Raw genomic sequence first — 12,185 nt, forward strand, 5'->3', positions numbered from 1 at the left:
GTGTTCTTATTTCTGTCCTTTCCTATGTTTTAATATCTTCAAGCCCAGGCCCAAGTTTGTTCATGAACAGTGTATTGCAGTGCTAACATAGCCCAACAAGGCCTTTGAAGTTTATAGAATAAGAATCCAATAATACTCACTCCGTTACTGTTTGTTTGCATTGGATAGTCATGGGATAGACAATTTGACACTAACACGAAACGAAACGACACGAAAACAATGGATATGAGTTTTGATTTTTGATATACGAAACACGAAATTACACGATAGATTGCGTGTTGGATATGGGTTTTCATTTTGGGTACACGAAATACACGAAAGTATACGAAATATTTGTACATAAATTTTATTATATATATGTTATAATATATTAAATATATAATTGTGTGAAATATATATATTTATATGTATATGTAGATATATATTAGAGATATATTAACAAATTTGTAGATAATTATATACAAGCATAAATATATCATTCATATTTAGTAAAATTATACTGGAAAATATATATTAAAAATATTTTTTGATTAAAATTATATTAATATTTATATATATAATATACACGAAAAGTACACGAAAAATACACGAAATGTTTCGGATCGGATACGGGTTTCAAATTAAGTACACGAAATTAATAACGGGTGGATACGGGATTCACCTTTGAGTACACGAAACACGAAAATACACGAAAAGAAAGTATACGAAACGAAACGATTGACACCACTTGACATACATATGAAATATTTTTTTTTTGATTTATTTTTAAATTTTATAAATATTTAAATATTAAATTTTTATTGAGAAAAAATTATGAACTATATATTATAAAAATATTTAAGTACTGTGTCAAGTCCTTTCTCCAAAATAACGGATCCAGGATACGGAAAGAGTACAACACAGTGAAATTGAGAACATGTCTCAAACAGAGAATATCGGACTTGATATTCATCAATACACATACTGTTGCGTTAGGAAATCGGTATTACATATAGGTATCGCGACAAACATTATTGTTCATGTTTTCCGATATTCCAATCAAAGTGGTGGTGAATGATGCGTTTTGGTAGGCGTAATGGAGGTCCATGCAAAGAAACATCATCATTATCACTCTTGCTAAATAGAAGATGCTGTATCTAAAATTCTTCAATGGATACATAGTGTATTTAAATTTACATTATTAACCTTTGACAGGAAAAAAGGTTTTAAATTAATTAAAATAGGGAAAATGCTAGTGATGGTGTAATTTGTGTCTTAGTCCCTTTCTCTCTCCTCTTTTTTTCCTTTATATACTTTCTTCTTTCCTGAGTCATCTTTTTCTTTTCTTCTCCTCTTGACACATTGGCTCCTCTATAACTAGAGTAGGTGACCAGGATAGATGAGTGGGATAGGCAGGCAGGTGAGTCAGAGGGTGGGAGACAGGTGTTGCTTTAATAGGCCATGGTGTAATATGTGGGGCCCAGTTCATGGTCTTCTTAGGACGCGCTGCGGTCCCTGCGATGCCTGCAATACCTGCGGTTAGGAGGGGTCCTTCGGGTCTTGCAGTTCTTACGAAGTGGTCCGCAAATTTAGTCCATCATTTTGCCCTCGTGGTGAGGGGGCCTTCTTTAGGAGGCCCCGCCGTGCCTCCTTTGTTTGTATCATTGCTTTCGTTTTAGTGTTGTTTTCGTTTCTTTCTTCCTCCCCTCCCCTTTTTTTTCCTTTCCCCCTCTCTTTTTTTCTTTCTGTTTGCAATGTCCTGTTTGCAATATTTGATTTTGTCTGTGTCGTTCATATATTTATCCGCTCATACGTGTTATGTATATATATTATTTATTATTTACATATTTTTCTTTTTTACCGTGGGTAAGGAAGTTGAATTGTGTGTTAGAATGCACCACTGTCAAGAGTGAGTGGGGGGCCCCACAATTAACTTTATGGGGGTCTGAGATTTTGTTTATGTGTAAGCGTGTTTATATGTAAAACTCCGTGCTTATTTCTTTTGTTTATTGGGCCTTTTTGAAAGAGAAGTTGGAAGTTGGAGAGTCAAGTTCGAGCAGATAGAGTTTTTCGGAGAGGGTTTTCGATCGGGAGCCGATTTCGCCTCTAATCATTCAGGTAAAATATTATGTACCTATTTGTTCTATGTATTTCTTCTTCTTTTTGTGCTTTCTGCTTTGGGTGTTTGCTTGCATGTGGTCTTTTCTTCTTCTTTTCTCTTTTGGGGCGGAGATTGGAGGGGGGGGATGTCGGTGAGAGATTGTTGATCTGTTTTCCTATTTTGGTTTATTTTTGGATGCTCTGAGGACTGACAGACTGGGTTGGGGGTGTTTGGCTGTTTTTCGTAATTTTTTGTAGATATAATCGAGCGGGAAGGATGGCTAAACGTAAGGTGAGGGTTATGGATGTGGAGGATCTTAGCGTTACAGACTCTGAGAATGAACTATTGTCCGCTTCTGACAGTGTAGGGGACGATTCTGACGGGGGTAGTTCGGAGAGTGGTAGTATTTCGGTGGGATCCCATGGGGAGGAGGATTATTCGAGTGACGAGGTTCCCATCCGTGAATTGGTTCGTGGGAGGTCTCAAGTTGTTGGTGTGAAGCGGAAGGCGGACGAAGTTGTCGGGGGCAAAGGGAATGAAAAATTGGAGGGGTTGGAAGCTTCGGCGGCAATGAGGCCGAAGGTTCTACAGATTCCAACGCGTAGTTGTTTGGGAGATGCTTCGGGTTGGCTGGATTGTGTTGAGAAGTTTGTGAGGAGTCCGCCGGGATTTCAGAGGGAGGAGTATTTTAAGTCGTATGGAGCGGCTTGCTGTCATGAGTCGGCGCCGGAAGAGGTTTCAGATGAGTTGTTGAGCGAGGAATTGGGGAAATTAGAGCACATTAATAAACCTTGCAACCTCGACCCTGCTTATTTTTCGGTGGTGAGGGCTGCTTTTCAAATTCCTCCGACGTATGAAGTGAGGATGCCGGAAGTTGGAGAGATGATATATCATCGTGGCGGAGATATGTGGGTGGGCATTCCTTTGGAGCATTTCCGGGCTGGATTACGTTTACCACTGCATAGGTTTTTTCACACTCTCTTTACTGATATGAAGCTGGCCTTGGGGCAGTTAGGGCCGAATTCTATACGAAAGATTTGCGCGTTTATAGCTAGGTGTACGGATCTAGGCCTAGAGCCAACCTTGTCTTTGTTCTGGGCCTTACATAGACTGCAGGGCTCTAGAGATTATTATCCTTTACAAGAGTTACACTGGGTGAGTAAGGGTTTAGGGGGTGCCTTGGTGGAAGTGCCTTCGACTAATAGGGGGTGGCACGAGGAATATGCTATGTTCAGGGGTGGAGATTTAGGATACCTGCCCAGGTATCGGATTCCTGACGGGGCTATATGCGGTGTTAGGAGGTCGGAACAGTGGGAGGAATCAGAGATATTGGAAGCTAGAGAGTTTGTTGGGGGAAAGGCGAAAGGTCTGTGGTCAGAGCGGTTCTTTCGGATGACGTCTTTCTTAGTTTCCCACAACCGTAAGTGTGTGGGCTGAGGCATTCGCATTTTATTTGTTATTACGAGATGTTTATTGGCATGCTTGTCTCTCCTGTTTGATTCATTATTGCATGTTATAACTGTTTATTTGTGAGAATAACTTCCTTCCTTCTGCTTTTCTTTTTCAGTGCTGTTAGCGGACCACCCTTATCCACCGGGGATGAATAAGGCAAGGATATTGTTTTTGGCGCAGAGACGAGCACTGAAAGGGGAGTCGGATAAGGAGGAAAGCTCGGGGGATGTTCTTGTGGCGGAGAAGGGGGCTATTTTTGAAGGGTCGTTGGCTTTAGGTCAGAGTTCTGGTTTGAAAGACAAGGGGACATCTCTTAAAAGAATGAGGTCGGAGGTCCCGGAGGGAAGCCGTAGGAGGCCTCTGCAGGTCGATCCGTCAGTGGCGAGCGGCAAGCAGGACTCTGTAGCCTCGGAGGGTACGGAGGTGATGGAAATTATCTCAGGGAGAGGAGTGGCAGCGCCTCAGAAGGGGCTTTCGTTTCCGAAAACTGCAGGAGGGGAGGGTGTTGAAAAGTGCACGTTACTCCGTTTCCAAACGGGCCTGGGTTGGCTTGGGAAGAGTCCAGGCCCTTCGGCTCCTTTGTCTGCACTGGGGGCTTTCGAGCTTAGTCCAGACCAAAAGAGGCTGGATTCTCAGCAGGATGAAGAGGTGATTTCGAGTGCCAAGGATGCTCTCGGGGTGGTATGCCTTCTCCTTGTACGTTAATCTACACATTTTTTTTTGTGTTTTAATAAGTATGTGATGAGGTCATGTTTGTTTGTCAGCTGGGAACTCTTGTGATGAACTTGGCAGAGCGTGTGGAAAGGAATAAGGAGGAAGCGTCGGCGGAGCGGTCTCGGGTCGAGTCGAAGGAGGTTGAGAGGTTTGGAGCTATGAAGCAGCTGGAGGAGTTGAGGGGAGTTGCGAAGACGAGGGCGGAGGAGCTTGCTAGAGAGAAGGAGAAGGCAGCGAGTCTGGAAAATAAGCTGAGCTCAGCAGAGAGGGCTCTCGGGGAGGAGACGAGAAGCATTTCTCTACTTCGTTCGGAGGTTGACAAGTTGAAAGAGGAGCTTAAAAAAGAGAAGGAGAAGTCTTTGGGGATCTCAAAGACCCTAGAGAGGTTGGAAAAAGATGTGGCTATTACGTATAAGGATGCTGTGGAGAAGTTTCAAAAGTCTGAGGAGTTCGAGGAGCTATTGAATTTGAAAGCAGGGAGTTTTCATGAGGAAGGTTTCAACGATTGCATTGCTTTTGTGGGGGTAGGAAATGTAGTGGATCCTGCGGTTCATAATGTGCAGAACTACAGGGCGGCGGCATTGGCGGGTTTGGAAGGTCAAGGGGGCGACTTAGGCCAATAAGTTTGGAGGGATTATTTTGCTTTGTTTTGTTTCTCTTGTTAGAACAATTCGTATGTTTGTTTCAGCGGAGTATTGAATTTTGTATTTTGTGGGATTTGTTGTGTGTAAGCGACGCTCATCTATGAAATGTTGTCTGGAATTTGTGCTCTTATTGCTCTCTGTTTCATTTAGTAGCGTGGTTTGTTTGATATGTTTTATATTTCGATGTCTCCTCTTTTTGGGTTTAGTGTTAAAATAGACTATTTGACTGTTTTTGGTTTTATCATAAAGGTTCTCTTAATCACCATTTCTGGTTAAGGATGTTATCGACGGGTGGTTAGTCGGTCAAGGTGATACCGTGCCTTTCCACTTAGTCGTTTTTTCTTTGTGAATTTGAGGGGAGACCTTATGCGCTCATGAGTGCTTGCAGTTGTCTATAATGTGCTGATGAACTATAGTATTTATGCACAGCAGGGACGTAAGAACTTTAAGGGTTGTAAGACTTGTAGGTGTTGTAGGTTATAGAGAACACCATGGGGCCGTAGCGTTAGACATGTAGCTTCAGGAACGGATGTAAGACCTTTAGGGGTCGTAAGACTTGTAGGGGTTGTAGGCCATAGAGAACACCTTGGGGCGCCTTGGGGCTATAGCCTTAGACGTGTAGTTCCAAGGACTATCATTTTGCCTCCAAAACTAATTGTAATCTTTAGGTTATAACAAAAGATGGAATTTCACTGTAATGATACCCTTGCAACCCTGTAAATGATAGCATTACAATTGGTGATAAATCAATGAGACCGATTTAGTTGGACAAAGATTATATGGGTTCATAATATTTTGTCTGAAAAAGGACAAAAGTATCCATAAATTCGCGGCGGTAATTTATGAATTAAATCGTCGAGGATTTGAATAAAAGGGTATAAATTTCTTGTTCTGAGAGCATTTTAGCACTTTATTGTGCTTGTAAAGTTGTCAACATCGGCAATAGTAGTCTGGCTTGAACCTATTGTAGAAATTTGTAAGCACCTGATTAAAGTACAATGCAGGTGCCTCTGGACAAGAATGCCAGGTCGTTTGAGAGCTTTATGGAATATAACTGTCGAAATTGCATTATACGTCTCAGACTAGCTCTACGAAGGCACAATCGTATTGTGATGGCCCTTCGGAAAGTGGAGTAATCTTTGAGGTTACTCTGTATGTATGCCAGGTGGCAAAGTAGCCACAGCCGGAGTCTAAGGGGGACCGCGGATGTGGGCTATTTGCTGTAGGGCCGTAGCGTGGTGGGGCTACGTATGTTGGCCGGGTGGCAAAGTAGCCACAGCCGGAGTCTAAGGGGGACCGCGGATGTGGGCTATTTGCTGTAGGGCCGTAGCGTGGTGGGGCTACGTATGTTGGCCGGGTGGCAAAGTAGCCACAGCCGGAGTCTAAGGGGGACCGCGGATGTGGGCTATTTGCTGTCGGGCCGTAGCGTGGTGGGGCTACGTATGTTGGCCGGGTGGCAAAGTAGCCACAGCCGGAGTCTAAGGGGGACCGCGGATGTGGGCTATTTGCTGTCGGGCCGTAGCGTGGTGGGGCTACGTATGTTGGCCGGGTGGCAAAGTAGCCACAGCCGGAGTCTAAGGGGGACCGCGGATGTGGGCTATTTGCTGTAGGGCCGTAGCGTGGTGGGGCTACGTATGTTGGCCGGGTTGTGAGGACACTTTTTTTTTCAGTGACTTGTGTTACAATGTTCAAAAGGTTAGTGGATTTAGGTGATATAAAATTTACAAGCAAAGTGTTATATTCGTACAGAATTGCGGATCACCTAAATCTAAGTAGGAGACTAACTCACTGGTAAAAGCGACGGAGGTGGGAGATGTGCCAGGTATTAGGAACTGGGTCTCCATTCATGTGGGAGAGGGTGTAGGTGCCTGGACCTTTGATGCTCTGGATAATATAAGGTCCTTCCCAATTCGGGTCGAGCTTGCGAGTATGGGTAGGGTCGGATGCCTCGCTGGCACGGAGCACTTCGTCGCCAAGTTGAAGATTGCGGGGGCGGACCTTCCGGAAGTACTGGGCAGTCTTATTCTTGAAGTTGGCCATCCTGATGACAGCAGTTTCGCGGAGTTCTGGGAGAAGGTCCTTGTGGGCCTGCAAACCTTGGACGTTGGAGTTGGGGTCATATGCTTGGACTCTCTGGGACGGTTCTCCGATTTCTACTGGAGTGAGTGCTTCTGTTCCAAAGGCTAGTCGGAAAGGGGATTCCCCTGTCGGTTTACGGGTGTCCGTTCTGTAGGCCCATAGTATGTTAGGTAACTCTTCGGCCCAAAGGGTCTTATGGTCATCCAAATTTTTCTGGAGGCTTCGGAGTAGTGTCCTGTTGGTAACTTCTACTTGCCCATTGGACTGGGGGTATGCCACAGATGATCTTTTATGTTGGATGGAATAAGTCGTCAGGTACACCTCAAATTCTTGGTCGATAAATTGACGGCCGTTGTCTGTGATCAAGATGCGGGGAATACCAAAACGAGTTACTATATTTTCATGGAAGAATTTGCGGCACGCTGAGGCTGTGATGTGTGAAACGGCCTTAGCCTCGACCCATTTTGTCATGTAATCTACAGCGACGATGAGGAACTTAAGGCCTCCTTTAGCAGTGGGGAAAGGTCCCATGATATCCATGCCCCATGTGTCGAAGGGAATGGGGGACAGAATAGACTGGGGGGCAGTTGCTGGTTGCCTCGGAAGAGTTGAGAATCTCTGGCATTTGGCACACCTTTTAACATAGTCATGGCAGTCTCTTCTGAGGTTGGGCCAGTAGTAACCTTGGCGGAGTATTTTGTGAGTCAGCGCTTCCCCTGAGGAGTGGCTTCCGCAGATGCCCTCGTGGACTTCAAGCATGCAATAGTCTGATTCGGGACAATCTAGGCATTTAAGCAACGGGGCAAGGTAGGACCGGCGGTAGAGGTTTCCCTCAAGTACAGAGTAATGAGCTGCTTGCGCTCTTAGAGTCCGGGCTGCCTTAGGGTCATGGGGCTGAATACCTTCTACTATATAAAGGAGGAAGGGAGTCATCCAGTTGGGTCCGTAGGAAAGGAGCATCACTTCTTCCATAGGGTCGGGGTTAATTCGGACTGAAGGAGAGTTCAATTGAGAGAAGTAGGTGTGGGGAGTCTGACCCGTGGAGTCGCCTGTGGCGAGCCTTGCTAGGCTGTCTGCTCTAGAATTTTCGCCTCTGAGGATGCCTTCGACAATGGCGATCTTGAATTGCAAGAGCTTCTGACGTGTTTCAGCTAAGTAGCAGGCCATCAAAGGTGATTTGGCTTCAAAACTGCCTAAGACCTGGTTAACAACCAATTGAGAGTCGCTGTATATTTGGATGCATTCGGCCTTTAAGTTGTGCGCCAACCTTAAACCGGCTAGGAGCGCTTCATATTCTGAGCAGTTGTTGGTGGCTGGGAAGGCGAACTTAATAGATTGTTGGATTTCAAACCCTTCGGGGCTGATAAGGAGGACTCCTGCTCCGCTGCAGTCTCCCGTGGAGGAGCCGTCCACATATAGTGTCCACATTGGAGGGAGCTGTGGTGGTTGCACTTTCGATTGGGTCTCGTTCTCGGGTGTGGTGCTGCCTTCCAGGAGAAAATCTGCTAGGGTCTGCCCTCGCAAAGAAGTGCGGGGTAAGTATTGGAGGTTGTATTGACTGAGTTCGACGGCCCAGTTGACAAGTCGTCCGGAAAGGTCAGGACTGTGAAGGATTTTTCGGAGGGGATAATTGGTGTAAACTTTTATGTCATGGCCTTGGAAGTACGCTCTTAGCTTTCGGCTGGCCAGGACTAAGGCATAAGCAGCCTTCTCAACCAGCGGGTAGCGTACTTCTGCGTTACGGAGGATATGGCTGACATAGTACACGGGGAGCTGCTTCCCAGTATCTTCTCGGAAGAGGCAGGAGCTAACGGCCATCTCAGCTATGGCTATATACAAGTACAAGGGTTCTCCTGGGATTGGGCGAGAGAGAACAGGCGGAGATGTTAGGTAATCTTTGAGGGAATTAAAAGCTTCTTCGCAAACAGACGTCCAGCATATGTTTTTGGACCTGTTTACGCCCCGTAAGGCATCTAGGAAAGGGAGGCTTTTTTCGGCAAGTTTAGATATGAATCGTCTTAAGGAAGTGAGGCAGCCATTAAGGGATTGAATCTGTTTGGGGGTGGACGGAGAGTTCATTTTTAGGATGGCTTCAATCTTGTCTGGATTGGCTTCGATACCTCTTTCACTGATGAGATGGCCTAGGAACTTTCCTTCGGTGACCGCGAAGGAGCACTTAAGCGGGTTCAGTTTGAGTTGATACTCTCGGAGGGTCTGTAGGGTTTCCCTCAGGTCCTCAAGATGGTTTTCTTTGGTGGTTGATTTGACGATCATGTCGTCAACATAGACTTCGAGGTTCCGGCCTATTTGCTTGTTGAAGATCTTGTTCATCGTCCTTTGATAGGTGGCCCCGGCATTCATAAGCCCCATGGGCAGGACCCTGTATGTATAAACAGCTCTATGGGTTATGAAGGAGGCTTTAGGCTGATCTTCAGGGGCCAGAGAAATCTGGTTGTATCCAGAAAAAGCATCCAAGAAGCTGAACATGACATGGCCTGACGTAGTGTCCACTAGCTGGTCGATAGTCGGGAGGGGGTAATAGTCTTTTGGGGTAGCTCGATTCAAGTCGGTATAATCGATGCAGACTCTCCATTTGCCGTTAGACTTCTTGACCATAACTACATTTGCGATCCATTCAGGAAACTGGATTTCATAAATGAAGTTAGCCTTTAGCAGTTTTTCGATCTCCTGGTCAATTGCATGTTGACGCTCAGGGGCGAAGTTGCGTCTCTTCTGTTTCACAGGCCTTGTTTCGGGGTTCAGATGCAACTTGTGGACAGCTACGTCCGGTCTTAGGCCCGGCATGTCTTCAGGGTTCCACGCGAAAACATCGGCATAGCTTCTCAAAAGGGACACCAGCTGAGCTCTGAGAAGGGGTTCAGTTCTGGTTCCTATGGAGATGGTTTTGGTAGGGTCTCCCGGACATAACTGAACTTGTTCCATGTTATCTGCAGGGATAGGCCTAGCAGCCTTTCGGGGCTTAGGGGCATCGGACATGTCCACGGAGACGTCTTCAATTACAAAGATCTGTGGGGTGGTAGGCGTAGGGTTTGTAGGGTTAGTGGTTGTAGGGTCTTGTGATGAGGGTTCTCCATAGAATTTTCGTTTCTTCGGGTGGGTTGCGGCTAAACAGAGCGAGGCAGAGTAGCAAAGCTGAGAAGACCTTGTATCCGATTTGAGCTCTCCCACGCCATAGGCTGTGGGGAATTTCACTTTCATGTGTGGAGTGGAAATGATAGCGCCTAGAAAGAACAGTGTGGGTCTCCCAATAATAGCGTTATAAGGTGAAACAACGTCAACGACATGATATCGAACGAGGGCGGTTACCTCGTTCGGGATTGAGCCGAAAGTGGTGGGAAGATCTATGATGCCCAGGACAGGTACGACGTGGTTTCCGAAGCCAAACAGGGGGCCATGTGTGGGTTCCAGAGGGATCATCTTCCGTTCCCCTTTTAGTATCATGCGGTCGAGGGTGTGGCGAAAGAGGATGTCCGCTGAGGAGCCGTTATCCACTAGTATTTTCTTGACATCTTGGTCGTCGATATCTAACTGGACAGTGAGGGGACCGTTTCGGATGGGTTCTTCAGGGTAATCAGCATTGGTAAAGGATATGGGACCACATGCGTGTCGGAAGGCTTCGGTGGCCAGTTGGACGTGCATTACGCTGGTGTCCGAGACTTGGCCTCCGAAGATCATGTCGACGACATGTCGGGGTTGGGTTTCCGCAGGCTTTGTAGGAGCTGTAGGGGCAGAGTTTTTTCGGAGACCTTGAAATTCTTTCAGCAAACCGCGTTTGACCATTCTCTCTAGAAAGTGTTTCAAGGAAATACACTCATCCGTGTTGTGGCCTACACTGTCATGGTACCGGCAGAATCGGGATTGGTTTCTCTTCTCAGCGGGCGTTCTCATGGGAGTAGGCTGTTGGAAGAATTCGAGATTTCGGACTTTTTCAAGAATGAAGGAAGGACTCTGGTTTAGGGGGGTGAACTTGGGTTCTTCTCGGACTTGCCGGAGGGGGTCCCTTTGATCTCTTAGGTTCTCTGAAGGTCTTCTGAAATCTTCCATGCCGTCTACTTGCATGGCTTGCTGGCTTGTGCCTTCGCTCCTAGAAACGGGGTAGTAGGCTCGAATCCTTTCATCAGTGGCAATATACGTAGAGGCAATGTTATATGCTTCGTACAAATCTAAGGGCTCTTTGTTGCACAATTCTTTACAGCAATCTTTGCATTCTCGGTAATTCATGTTTCGAATGAACGAGTCTACGGCGTTGGAAGGCCGGAGGTCTTTTACTTTGAGGGCAGCGGATTTGAACTTTTCGATATAGTCCCGTAGGGACTCTCCAGGGTTTTGTTTCACATTTTCCAGGGATATAGTATGGACGGCGTGAGGTGTATTGACACGGAATTTGGCTAGGAAAACTTTCTTAAACCCCTCCCACGAATCGATGCTTTTGGGGGGAAGTGCGGAGAACCAAGTTCTGGCATAGGCTCTAAACGTAGAAACGAACAAACGGCACTTAGTAATGTCGTTGTGACGGTGGCAAATCATAAGATTCTCATAGTAACTCAAATGATCTCCGGGATCTCCTGTGCCATCAAAGGATTCCAAACCAGTCACTTTAACTCCCAAGTCAATCAACCCTGCCTCAAGGTGGTCAGTAAACGGGGAGCTTTTTCCTGCGGTTTCGGGGTGAGGATCGGAGGCCATGTCTTCTAGCTTGGTAAGCCTTGCTATGAAGTCAGGGTGCCTTTCGACGTAAGGGTCGAGGGGTTCTTGTAATATAGCAACAGTAGGTGAACGCCGGCGTCTGCGACTGGGCGACCTGGATCCCCTTCTGTGCCTGCGTTGGGGGCTACGACGATCATAGGGGGTTCTCCGAAGACGGCTTTGGGAGCTTGTCGAGCTGCGAGATTTCGAGGAAGAGCGAACCGGTCTATGGAAGCTCCTTTCTTCTGTCTCAAAAGAGGGAGACAGTGGGCGGTCTTGCGAGGAGGACGCGGGGAATCGGGTAGCTTGAGATCCTGATGCTTCAGAAGGTATATATGGTGGGTGGTACATGCCATAGTAATTGGCGGCCATCTGGGCGGCCAAGTTGTCCATCTGTTCTTGAAGGTATTTCTGCTGGGCTTCATACTGGTAGTAATAGTTGTAATCGTAATTCTGTGGTTGAGGCGGTGAAGGAGGGACGAACGGGTGGCTCGGCTGATTTGTTGACT

This window comes from Daucus carota, chromosome 5 (assembly GCF_001625215.2).
Source record: "Daucus carota subsp. sativus chromosome 5, DH1 v3.0, whole genome shotgun sequence".
Classification (NCBI taxonomy): domain Eukaryota; kingdom Viridiplantae; phylum Streptophyta; class Magnoliopsida; order Apiales; family Apiaceae; genus Daucus; species Daucus carota.